The following is a 13,461-nucleotide window of genomic DNA, read 5'->3' as shown; positions in this document are numbered from 1 at the left end:
CTGGATGGTGCCGATGGGTTCCTAGAACACTTACCTAGCAGGGGAAGCCTGTGTTACAAGGGACCTGCATTCCAAAAGATAATTCTGAGGTTTCTTTGTGGGGGGGAGTCCCCTCTCATTTGACAAAAAGCAATGGAACAAGAGATGTAAAACTCAAGAGAGTGATTATCTCAGAGGGGACAACGAGCAGGATGAGACATGATGCGGAAAGACACACATGGGACTTTCTAAAATCCTTTATTGGATACACGGAAGGGTATCCAATAAATATACTGTAACGCAATAAATATTATATAAATTTATATTTAAATAAATATAAATATACCTTACACGTGTCTCTTAAATATTCTTTTATGTATACTCAACATTTACTAACAAAGCAGTGTAACATTTGTGATTTATAGAATAAAACCTAAATCCTGATTTTGCTTCCTGCTTAGCCTTCTGGGGTCTCAGTTTCCTCCTCCATGAAATGGGGTCGTTGACGACCTCAGCACAGTTGAAAGGAACAAATAAAAAAGCTAAACACACGTGGGGTGGATGGAGCTTGCTTTTTCAGCGTCTACTTATGCCTACCTCCAATGTCGAACAGATACTCTACTGTTCCTGGCCTGAACAAGATTTCAACACAAGTGTCTACTGCTCTGATTAATTCTAGTATTGAGAGACGCTCCCCCATGCCTGCTGACTTCACATCTTGTTCATAGCAATTGAAGATAATCTCAAATCTTTGTGCTCCTCTCTCTTATTAGAGATTAGAGCACGGATGGGAATGCAGAATGTAGAAACTGGCACTTACCATGTAGATCTCAGGAGGAAGAGTGGGGCCCTAGGAAAGATTGGAAAAAACGATGTAAACTCTCCTTCAGAACCCCAAGTGCACCCCAAGTGTAGATAGTATACAGTAGCATGTACCTAGCATTCATTGAGTCACTGATTCTAGATTGTTTGCTTGTGGTTGTATTTTAAGTGTTTCACTGTTTCAGTTCTGTGATCATTACAAGTTCTAGTCTGATCCTTCCCTTTGCATTTAAGAGGTGAATTCATTATCATAAGTGACAGCGCATCACCCCAAACCCAGATGGAACTAGCAATTGAAACCTCTGCTTTATGCACTTGCATTAGTCATGACTGTGATTTCCATTTCTTTGCAAAATCAAAAGGTCAGACAGGGTTTTGCTTTGTTGTGGTTTTGGTTTTTGCGTATGGAATGCTGATGAAATGCAGAAGTGAGAATGAATGATCCCCAGATATCCTCTTCTACTGTGTGACACTCATTTATAAGGCTGTCTCTTTCAGGAAGACCCTTTCTGCTAAATGGAGAGAGGAGGAGAGAAAGTAAAAGCAGTTAGTATGTATTGGGCTCCCAGCATTTGCCAGCCAGAGCGCTCATGTCTCTCACCTCATTTAATATCACCACAATCGGGGAATATAGAAATAATGATCCCAGTTTCCCAACCAGCAAACAGTCAGAGACTTAAGACCTCACAGCTGAAGTTTAAATGGACAAATGTCCCCACATGATAGAAAATAACTGAAAGGTACCTATAGAAACCTAGAAGAAACTTAGCTTATTCTTTAGTCTTTTTGCCTTAGTGTAACCATTAGAAAGCATTCAGACATTCTACTGCAGGACAAACAGCAGCCTATCCCATCCCCCTTGGCAAATCTTCAAGTACAAGATCAGGACAACCCAACCATTCATGGTTTAGCATAATAATCTCTAGTAAACTTTTGATTCCTTGTCAAGGCCAAAGTCATAAGAGTTTGTGAGTTGCAAATGTCTGAGTTTGTGAATTGCAAATGTCTAACAAGTCTCTTGTGGGAAACCTCACCCCACCCAGAGTTAACCTAATCAGCCCTCTGTGAACTCCGTGACATAAATAACCCACCATGGCAGCAATCGTGTGACTAACCCACCCATCTGCCTGCTGTCCATCACCTGACATCATCAGTACTTGCACTTGCCTGCCCCTTTGATGATGTGGAAGCAGACCACCATCCAATCACCTAATGATCTTCCTCGGCTAGGGGAATGGTTAAAAGCACTCAACCACAAGCAACCAGCGGCCATAGCCTTGCTAGACTCCGGTTGCCATGTGCTCTTTGAGCAATAGCTGTCGCCCTGCTTCCTGGCTTTGGTCCCCCTCCCCCACCTTGGGGAGGTGAATCTTCTCTCTTCCTTCTCTTTCTCTCTCTAATTTACTTTTAAATAAACTTTTCTTTTGTTAAACCTCTTTGTGTGTTGCAATTCTTTGCATCTACTCGGATCTCTGGGTTCCCAGGGTGCACCTCCGGCTTGCCAGCCCCAGCAGTGTTGCGCCCCTTGCTCCGTCCATTTTCCCTCACCCTGTCCAATACCCTAACAATAACTTTTTTTTTTTTTTGAGTTGGAGTCTCACTCTGTGACCCAGACTGGAGTGCAGCGGCCGCTCCCGGCCACCGCAGCCTCGACCTGCTGGGCTCCGGGGATCCTTCCGCCTCAGCCTTCCGAGTAGCCGGAATTACAGGCGCACGCTACCACGCCCGGCTGATTTTTTGATTTATTGTAGAGATGAGGTCTCGCTCCCCAGGCGGGTCTCGAACCCGCGGGCTCAGGCAATCCACTCACCTCAGCTTCCCAAAGGCGCGGGATGACAGGCTGAGCCACCGAGTCCAGCTCTTAACAGTAACTTTTTTAAAAAGAACAAAATCATGTCCTTTGCGGCAACACGGATGGAGCTGGGGAACATTATCCCAAGTAAACTAACTCAGAAACAGAAAACCAAACACCACGTTTTCTCACATGCGGGGGTTAAATAGTAACAGAGATGGAAATAACCGACGCTGGGGACACAACAGGGAGGGGGGAGAGCGAGAGGGAGCATAGAGTTCAGAAATTACCTATTGGACGTAATGTTCGCTACCTGGGAAACGGGTCCCCCAAGGCCCAATCCCCACCAGGACACAATATGTTCATGTAACAAACACATACTTGTACCCCCTGAATCTAAAATAAAATAAAATTACATTTCTAAAAAGTGTCCATGACGCCTACAGATTGTGATTTCAGTAGTCTTCAAAACTGGGTGATTCTAAGTACACAAACAAGTTTGTATACTTGGAACCATAGTCTGGCCCGGCGCGGTGGCTCAAGCCTATAATCCCAGCACTTTGAGAGGCCAAGGCAAGAGGATTCCCTGAGCCCGAGGGTTCGAGACCAGCCTGAGCAACATGGTGAGACCTTGTCTCTACAACAAATCAAAAAATTAGCCAGCTGTGGTAGTGCACGCCCGTAGCTCTGGCAACTTGGAAGGCTGAGGCGGAAGGATCACCTGAGTCCAGCAGTTCGAGACTGCATGGGTCATGAACGTGCCACTGCACTTCAGCCTGGGCAACAGAGTGAGACTCCAAAAAAATCAGAACCATTGGTCTATTTAATCCCAACTCTGCACTGCCAAAAAAAATGAGGGTCGGTCATGACCACTCTCAACATTTAACCAAAACATCTGTCCTTCCAGGAAAAAGAAAAGGGACCTGGAACCCAGGTCCCAGAAACCAGTTGCCAGGCAAGGCTGAGGTGCAGCAAAGCCAAATGTCCTCCAGCTCACTCGTTGAGATGACTGAGGCCCAGAGGGAATCTGCTCCCCCCTGCTGGCAGTTGGAATAATCTACAGGACGGAGCATTTTCCTGGGAGTTCTTTGATCCTTGCCAGCTAAACGGAAAGGATGGGGAAGCTTCACTGGCGTCAAAAACACAGGCCCCTCTCAGCAGTAAACAGCTCTTTAAGGTCTTACCAGGAGTTAGCCAAATGAGCGGGGGCATTGCAGAAAGAATTCCAAGTTAGTAGTCAGACGACCGCACTGTTTTTTTGAGGGCAGGTGAAATCAATTTTTTAAAATCACATTTTAAAAACTCGCAGCATTGTTCACAATAGCAAGATCATGGAACCAACCATGCTGTCCATCAAAAGAGGACTAGATTTTTAAAATGTGGTACATATACACAACGGAATATTACGCAGTCATAAAATAGAACAAAATTATGAATTTCGCAGCAACCTGGATGGAACTGGAATTTATAATACTGAGTGATCACTCACAGAAACAAAGATCTGAGTACGCATGTTCTCACTCATAAGTGGTCCTTGAATATCGTGATACTATAAGAAAAGGATTGACAGCGGCGGGAAACTATGGGGGGGCAGGGAGGGGAAGGGAGGTGGGATTAATGGTAGTCGATATCGGTCTGGAGATGGGGGGGCGGCACACCTCATCAACAAGGGTACCTGTACAATGCATATTTGTATACCTAACCCTTATCTGTACCCCGCAATTTTAAAATATGGAAAAATAAAAAAATAAAAAATAAAAACTCCCTTGACTGAAATAGAACCAAGATCCATATTTTAAATATTTGATTATTATCATAAATACTATATTGGTAATTTGTAATACTGAATACTGTGAAAAATATAAATTGCTATCAATTTATTGAAATTTTTTTTTTTAGTCAGAATCTCACTCTGTTGCCCAGGCTGGAGTGAAGTGACACACTCACAGCCACCGCAGCCTTGACCTACTGGTCTCAGGCGATCCTTCCACATCAGTCTTCCAAGTAGCTGGAACTATAGGCGTGTGCCACCATGTCTGGCTAATTTTTCTAGATTTATTGTAGAGATGAGGGCACGCCAAGTTGCCCAGGTTGGCCTCGAACCCTTGGGCTCAAGCAATTCTCTCACCTCGGCCTCCCAAAGTGCTGGGATTATAGTCGTAAGCCACTGGGCCCAGCCACAATTTACTGAAATTTTAAACATGTTTTTCTTTTTTCTTTTTTTCCTTTGGGGTGAATGTATGTATATGTTTTTAAGTTCTTGTTTGCCTGTTTTTTTAACACCTGCTTGGGGGAGTTGATATGTTGAGATCCATAACTCTCTCATCTTCAGTGGTTTTTTTAGGTGGGGGAATTATAATTCATGTAACTAATTTTCATCCTCCAATTAATCTATTACTGTTCACTGAAACCCAATATGTCATGTACAGAGAGCAGTTATGGACTTGCTCGCATTTCCCTACTTGAACCTATGAAACTGAATTGGATGAGAAGTCCATAGGGGAAAACCAGCAAATGGTGAACGGATATTTATTTGAAATCCATCAGAATAATTAGCAATATGAAACAATAGTTACAAATTTAAGTATCATTTAAAATGATACTGTGAACTTGCCAGTCATTCTGTTAGAATACAACACAGATGAAGTGATCTTGAACGTGGTATTTTTTATTTTTGACAACTCCTGTCATCATAACTGCAGCAGAACTTACTTTCCTGAAAATTCATTTAAAATGTATAAGAAACTTTATAGAACATTTAACAGAGCTGACATTACTCAGCAGGAAGTTATGGAACAAAGCAGTTAAGAAAATGGGTTTGAAATCTGTCCTCTGCTCACTGGCTTTATGACCGTGGGCTAGTTAATCTTACTTTTATATCCATTTCCCCATCTGTACAATGGGTAGAAAAGCAGCACTTGCCTCTAAGGCTCATGTGGGAGTCATCTCAGCGCTCAATAAATGTGACCTCAAGCAGTTAAAAGGAAAATACAAGTTACAAAACTCATGATGATTTTGCTAAAGTGAAATTATGACCCAGACCATTCTGTTTGAATATTATTTTAAAACCTGAACAGAATGCTGTCTTTATTATATTATCATATTTTGCTATATAGATTTACTATTTCAAATATTTTATAGTAATTTTTATTTTATCAAAATAAAAGTGTTCTAAGTGTTAATAAAATCTGTGCTTAGGAATTGCAAAATAAAGTGGGTTTTTTTTGGTTGTGTGTGGTACACAGGGCTGGAGGTTTGAACATGGACTTTGCACTAGGGTCCATTTTTATGACTTATAATCCCGAAGAGGACAATGCTAGGGTTAAATCAAGAGCACTGCTAGGAGGAGGTAATCTAGAGTAATAATTTTAAGGAGGGGTTATGTGATCTATAGGAGGAGAATTTATACTAGACCTTGGTAGGCTGCTGAATGCTATCTCTCCCAATCAGCGATGCAGGCAGAATCAGAGAGTTAAACCTGTACCCTTTGGGCTGACATTTATTGCAAATCTGTCAGGACAAAAACATCAAACAATATGAACTTTCGAACAAGCTAAGAAACTCCAATTGAGTGATGTAAGATTTTTAAATGTACCTGATTTAGAAGTTGGACCCAAGCCAGGTGTGGTGGCTCACTCCTGTAATCCCAGCACTTTGGGAGGCTGAGACAAGAGAACTGCTTGAGCCCAAGAGTTCGAGACCAGCCTGGACAACAGAGCGAGATATCACCTCTGCAAAAAATGAAAAACTTAGCTGGGTCTGGTGGCACACGTCTGTAATCCCAGCTACTCGGGAGGCTGAGGCAGGAGAATTACTTGAGCCCAGGAGGTAGGGGTTGCAGTGAGCCGTGATTGTGCCACTGCACTCCAGCCTGGGTGACAGAGTGAGACTCTGACTCAAAAAAATAAAAATAAAAAAAAGAAGTTGAACCCATAGTGATCACAAAGGCACTACATAACAATCTTACCTCCAGAGGTGTGATGTTTCATTAGTTTTAGGGCAGAGTAAAAAGAATGACACCATGTTTATGTTAGAAAAACTCTGGAAATGTTCTTGAATACTTTTTCAAACTATTCCAAGAAGCTTCCAGGTACACAGAGCAGAATAAAATACACTGGAGATACACTCCCCTAGGGGTTTCTTGAGTCCAAGTCGCTGATTGGGTTAATAAGGCCTTGCCCTCCAGCTGATTTTACCTCCAGGCCCACCCAGACCTGGCTCTGTCAACCAACATGGTCACCCACACCTTTCCCCTTGTACAGGTCCTAAAAGGTGCTTAGGGTACAACCACCACCACAGGGTCCTGGGGCCCGAAGTCTTCACAATACGATCTCTCTTCCCCAGTAGAAATTCAAGGATCATTACCTTTGCAGAGGTGAAATTTTCTTTCTTGCTTGTTTTCAAAATTGGGAAGTTAGTAAAACTGCTTTTCCTTGGCTTTTTGGCATCCATTTGAGTCCTGCAGAAGGGAGAGTAAAATACAAATTGGTAGCAGGAGTTAACTCTCAAGCCATGGTCCACGGCCCCAGGGAGGGAACAGAGCAAGGCAGGCTTCAAGAAAAGAAGGTGGCAGCCCTAAAAGCAGGAGCAGCGTGACTGCTTCTCCCTTGTTTTTCTTCTGGTGGTAAGACGAGGTCAGAAAGGCAGGGGGAGAAGCAGGAACCAGGAAAGCAGGAGGAGATAATCAGGTACTAGCTATTTAAGATACAAGCAAAAAGACCCATTCCCTGGGGAAATGCAAACTTGATTTTGTATCCTGAAACTACTAAAGTCATTTTTCAAGTCTGGTCTCTTGGAGGATTTTTTAGGGTTTTCTAGGTAGGTCATCATATCATCAGTGGATAAAGATAATTTGACTTTCTCCTTGCCAGTGTGAATGCTTTTATTTCTCTTGCCTGATTGCTCTGGCTAGGACCTCCAGTACCATGTGAATAGGACTGGTGAAAGTTGCATACATTTATGGAAGCGGTGACTTTTATAAGTGGAAAGTGAGTCTTAGAAGGCTCTGAGGACACTTATACTCCCTGTTACATTAGCAGAGCACTGCTGAAGTTCTACTCTGTGTCCCTTGGAAGTCCCTTTTCAGCCTCTAACCCTAGCAAGAGCTAAGGAAATCAAGAATCCAAGACGGAGGGCAGAACAGGAACCAGTGCAAATGTTATCACAGCTTCTGCAGATCACTCTAACGGCAGGCTTTTGCAGACACTCTAATAAATGATAATGGCGGCACAATTTTGAAATTATTTGGAGAACTGAAGAAAAGTCATGCTAACATTCATTGCAGCGTAAATACTGCAAAATCAGGACATACTTATTCACAAATAATGAGAAGTTAAAAAAAACAGGGCAGCCGGGCTTGGTGGCTCAGCCTGTAATCCCACGCCTTTGGGAGGCTGAGGTGAGTGGCTTGCCTGAGCCCGTGGGTTTGAGACCCACCTGAGCAAGTTGGCGAGCCCTCATCTCTACAATAAATCAAAAATCAGCCGGGCGTGGTAGCGCGCGCCTGTAGTTCCAGCTACTTGGAAGGCTGAGGCGGAAGGATCGCCGGAGCTCAGCAGGTCGAGGCTGCGGTGGCCGGGAGCGGCCACTGCACTCCAGTCTGGGCGACAGAGTGAGACACCAACTCAAAAAAAAAACAAAACCGAAAAAACAGGCACACATGTGTCTTAGGGAATATGAGGCAGTCATTAACAAAATGAGGTCAGTCTTTATGGATGCCCATAATATATTGAGCAAACACAGCAGAGCAATGCATAGAATGTGATTCCGTGTTAATTTAATTTAAAAAGTTTGCATGTCTTTATACAGGCATATTGGAGGATCTGGAGGAAATAAACTGTAAAAAATAATGACCTCTGAGAAGTAAGGCAAGGGGAGGTGAATGGGAACATTAATTTTAACACACACACTAAACACTACACACACACCGCATAAAACAATACCAAAAACATCCTAAGCAAAAGCAAACAAAAATTTACAGTCACTTCTCTGCTAAGGACCGCAGTTTCACTTCTTCCTTCCTTTCATTTCTCTTTCTACAAACATTTGCTGAAACAATTTTACCAATAAACCCAACGTAGTCTCTGTCTTCAAAGAGAACTCGTTATGCAGGTGAGGAGGCACAGAGACAGATGATGACAATGCCTGTGATGAGCTCATTGATAAAAAAGGCACAGGCCAAGAGCTGATGGAGCATACATGCTTGAGGGTGTTGAGTCCCCAGAGGAAGCCTTCACACCTGAGAAGATAGAGCCATGCTGGAAGAACGAGCAAGGGAGGCAGGGAGCCCAAGGCAGGTGGACAAAAACGCGCCGAGAATGGAAATATGAGAGAGCATCGCCTTTTCTAGAATTTTTAGCACAGTCCTTGGACATTGCTGGCAGAAGGCGAGAGAAGTGGGTTAGGTTGTGAAGGGTTACACAGGCCAAGGCAGGGACCCTCTTGGAGCCTGTGTGGCTGTGCTACGCCTGGGTTGACAAGGTCAGATTTGAAGCATCTCTCTGGCGATACCATGGAGCATGGTCTGGACTAGGCAGCCATTTTGGGAGTCTAGGCAAAAGATGATGAGGGCCTCGACCAAGGCCATGACCGTGAGGATAGAGTGGAAGTAGAAACTTGGGAATGATGTGGGAGACTAAACAGGTAGAATTCTGGCCCTCAACAGGGCATGAGGGGTATAAAATCCCACCAGTAAGGAATGAACACAACGATTTTTCCTGCCAAGCCTCTGCATCAAGTTTAGCTCTGGCAGTTCTGGAGGCCAAGAGAAGGAGCAAGCCCTGAAGAAAATGCTGAAGAATCTAATCTAGTCTCAATGCTGACCAACAGACAGGCCACGATTTTGAATGAGCCATTTGTCTTCTCTGAACTCAGTTCCCTCATCTTAAGACAGATGACTTCTTAAGTCCCTTTCAGTTCTAAATCTCTTGAAGTTCAATTCTATGAAAATATTGTCAGGATGAAATTTCTTTTTTATAGTGACTTGTTCCATTAATGCCCTCCCTTGGATAATTCTGTGATTTTCAAAGACTATTTTGTGCCTTTCCTTATGCATTCAATCTGGCTGCCAATAATAACACTTAACCTGACTCCAAGTTTTACAAATACCATTTTTTTAGTCCTCAAAATACGTGGCAAACCTTGAGGCAAAGGATTAAAGTGCTTTTTATATTTTGTTTGTATCATGTTGCATGAAGAATTGAAGATAACTAATAAACTTAGTTTAGATCTAGAGTGAATATTCCTTTGAGAACTGAAACCAAGGCTGAGCACGGTGGCTCACACCTGTAATCCCAGCACTTTGGGAGGTCGAGGCAGGAGGATCACTTGAATCCAAGAGTTCGAGAACTGAAACTGAAATTCTAGAAATCTTCGTTATTATGTTGCATGTCAATCAGAGTTTTCCTATCACTCCACATTGATCTCTTTCCTCTGGAATTTACCAGCACTTGTGTCTAAGGAGCTCATGTTGTCACTTGACCAACAGTTTTAGCGTTACTTAATTATCTTAGGTGTATGTGTTTTTGGTCTCATCTTGATTGTCTCTCTCTTAGGGACATGGATGGTAAGCTTCTACTTTATTTTTTAATTCCTTATAGAGATGAGGAGAGTGACTTGTCTGTTGAAAAGTCTTGGTACGAAAGTACTAAGGGAAGAGAAATCTGAGATGGTTAAGATCAATTTATCAAAGATTTTCTGAGCCTCAACGGTGTACCAGCTACTGTGCTAAGCATGGGGAATTCAAAGATAAATCAAACAAAATCCTTGTTTCCAAGGAGTTCAAAGTCTCAAGAGCAAGACAGACTCACAAACAGGTGCCAGCCTTACGGCAGTGCATGGTATTTCATACACACCCATTGTCTACACACAGATCACTTCACTGTCCAAAAAGGAAATGTGTCTTTTGAGATTTAACTGTTACAATTTCAGTATTTCTACTGCAACTGTCAGCAGTTTCATCTTTAGGCCTGGGGGCTATCTTTGGGGCAGAAAGTGTTGCAGCGTACGATTTGTAGGGATTCCCTTTGCAGTTCAGTAACAGGAGATAATGTGTTTAAAGTACTTAAGTTACACTATTTTTTATTGCTATGTAAGAGATGTACATATTTTGAAATACGTGATATTTTGATGCATTCATATAATATGTAATGATCAAATCAGGGTAATTTGGATAGCACTCAAATTATTCTCTGCTAGCTATTTTGAAATATGCAACCAATTATTGTTTACTATAGTCACGCTACTGATTTATTGAACTCTAGGTCTTATTTCTTCTTCTAACTGTATTTTAAGTCACACTCATTTCTGCCTAAGAGAACTCCTTGGCATATATCCTTGGAACTCTTGAGGATTCACTGATTTACAGACTCTTAAGAGCTCAAAGAGGTTTTGGAGTCCATCTCGTCCTTTTGCCCAACCAGGGCAGCAATCCTCTCTATAACATCTCTGACTCCGAGCGTACTTTCTCCAGGCAACCCATTTCACCCTCAGCTATTAATTTACATATGGTTGGTGTGTGATAAATATTTGTTGAATGAATAAATTATTTTGAGCAAAATATCCTCCACTAATTCTGGCTCTCCCCTGCAGATCACCAAAGAACGAAGCTACCTTCTCTTCTACTCAACAGTTCTTGAATGTTCAAAACGCGAATTGAAAAAAGCTTGCTTCTCTCCCTTCACCTGCTCGTCTCTAGAAATTCTGTGTGAATTTTTCCAAACCCGTTCTGATGGTAGGGTATGACAAAGAGAGCCTGCAAGGTAGATGTCCCTGTTTTCTAGGCTTTTACTTTTTTGGGGGGGGAGGGGTTGGAGTCTCACTCTGTCGCCCCCGCAGCCTCGACCTGCCGGGCTCCGGCGATCCTGCCACCTCCGCCTTCCAAGGAGCTGGAACTACAGGCGCGCGCTACCAGGCCCGGCTCATTTTTGATTGTTGTAGAGATGAGGTCTCGCCCAGTGGCCCAGGCGGGCCTCGAACCCGTGGGCTCAGGCCATCCACTCACCTCAGCCTCCCAAAGTGAGGGATGACAGGCTGCGTCACCGAACCCGGCTGGCTTTTACTTTTTAAAGTGATTATTTTTTGAATTGAGATTCAATTTTTATGTATTTATTTTTTATTTTAGGGTTGTGGGGTACATGTGAGGATTTGCTCCATAAGGAAAACGTGTGCAGGTGAGGTCTGGGCTTCGAGCGAGTCCCCTGTCTCCCTAGTAATGGGCATGGTACCCAACGGGTGGCCGTGTGCCCCTTACCCCCTCTCCCTTTGTAGGTTTGTGCCATCACTCTTCAGGTGGCTACAGTTTTCTAGAGTCCAGATTATGCTCTAATCATGGTTAAGGGAAGCAGAGAGACCTTCACATCACGGATGTGGTCACCACATTTCTGTTGATGCAGCCTCAACCAGCGGTGGCTCTTTTTAGCCGTGTGGGGTTTGCAGTCAGGTGAAACCACTGGCTCCCAGCACCAGGTCCTCCCAACATGAGACGTGCAGGTATTCTAGCAGACAACGGTGGGGAAGAGTGGTTGGCATCCCGCTTGGAAATTTTCTGTAGGACTCATCCTACCCTCTCCGTAAGATCCAAAACAAAAACAAGAAATAACAGGCTTGATCACAGAACCAATCTGGCACAGTTCACGTTTGAAGAATTTCCCGGAACTCGTAGGTTTACATAGGTGATTATTTCCCTCAAGCAAGACAAAGGACATTCCATTTGTTATTTCCATCATCTGCACTTTTTCTTTACAAGGCCTCCTATTTTTTGTCAAGTTTCTTAAACCTGAACAGTGAAGCTTGAATTAAGATTGGTGATGCTGGCCAGGTGTGGTGGCTCAGGCTTGTAATTTTAGCACTTTGGGAGGCTGAGGCCGGAGGATTGTTTCAGGCTGGGAGTTGGAGAGCAGCATGGGCAACATAGGGAGACCTTGTCTCTGTCTCTGTCTCTACACACACACACACACACAGCTGGGCTTTGTGGTGTACACCTGTGGTCCCAGCTACTCAGGAGGCTGAGGAGGGGGGATCCCTTCAGCACAAGAGTTCCGCTGCGGTGAAGCTTGCTCATGCCACTGCACTCCAGTCTGGACGACAGAATGAGACCCCCGAGTCAAAAATACAAAATAAAAAAGCCCACGTCACTGTCAGTTACTTGAAACATGTCAGAGGGGTCACAGGTTTCTTAAGCTCTGGTAAGCTGGTGGCCACTTCAAATGTAGCCAATGCCACAGACGTTAAAAATCCTCAAATATTGTGTTGTTCATCCCTTTCAGGAAAAAAAAATCCGCCGAGACTGGAAATTCCTACGGGTGGGAGCAAGCACCGCCGGGGGGGCAGGTGTAACTCTGGGCGCGTGATCCGCGCGCTCTTGTGCCCGGGGCCGGGCCCTGGGCTCTGGTTGGGCACCGCGGCGCCCAGGCGTGCCGGACCCTCATCGACGCAACACGAGCGCGGGGACCCACCGACGCCAGCCGAAGGGGCGGGCAGCGAGGAGGAAGACGAGAAGGTGGAGAAAGGGGGGAAGAAAGTCTGGTGTTCCGAGCCGTCGAGGTCACAGCGGGACGCACAGTCTCGGGGTGGGTCTCCCGGGTGCCCCAGACGCCCCCAGCCCGCACTCGGCTGCAGCGGGCCAGGCCACAGTCCCGCAACCGCGTCTGGGTTGGGGTCCGAGCACGCAGCCATCGCCAGCCGCATCCACGGTTGCACCTGGCATCTCGACGCGCCCGCGCCCCCCCGCTCTCTCCTCCCCGCCCCCCGCGCTCTCCCGTCGACCCCCTGCGTTCCCTCTCCCCTCGGCCCCCGTCGCCCCCGAAGCCTGTTCCCAGGCGGCGCCGGGGCGTCGCCCCCGGCCCTTACTTTGATCCGGCGGGGGCGGG

Source organism: Carlito syrichta, unplaced genomic scaffold (assembly GCF_000164805.1).
Source record: "Carlito syrichta isolate Samal-C Ts95f unplaced genomic scaffold, Tarsius_syrichta-2.0.1 Scaffold126530, whole genome shotgun sequence".
Lineage (NCBI taxonomy): Eukaryota > Metazoa > Chordata > Mammalia > Primates > Tarsiidae > Carlito > Carlito syrichta.
Note: the sequence above shows the minus strand (reverse complement) of the source record.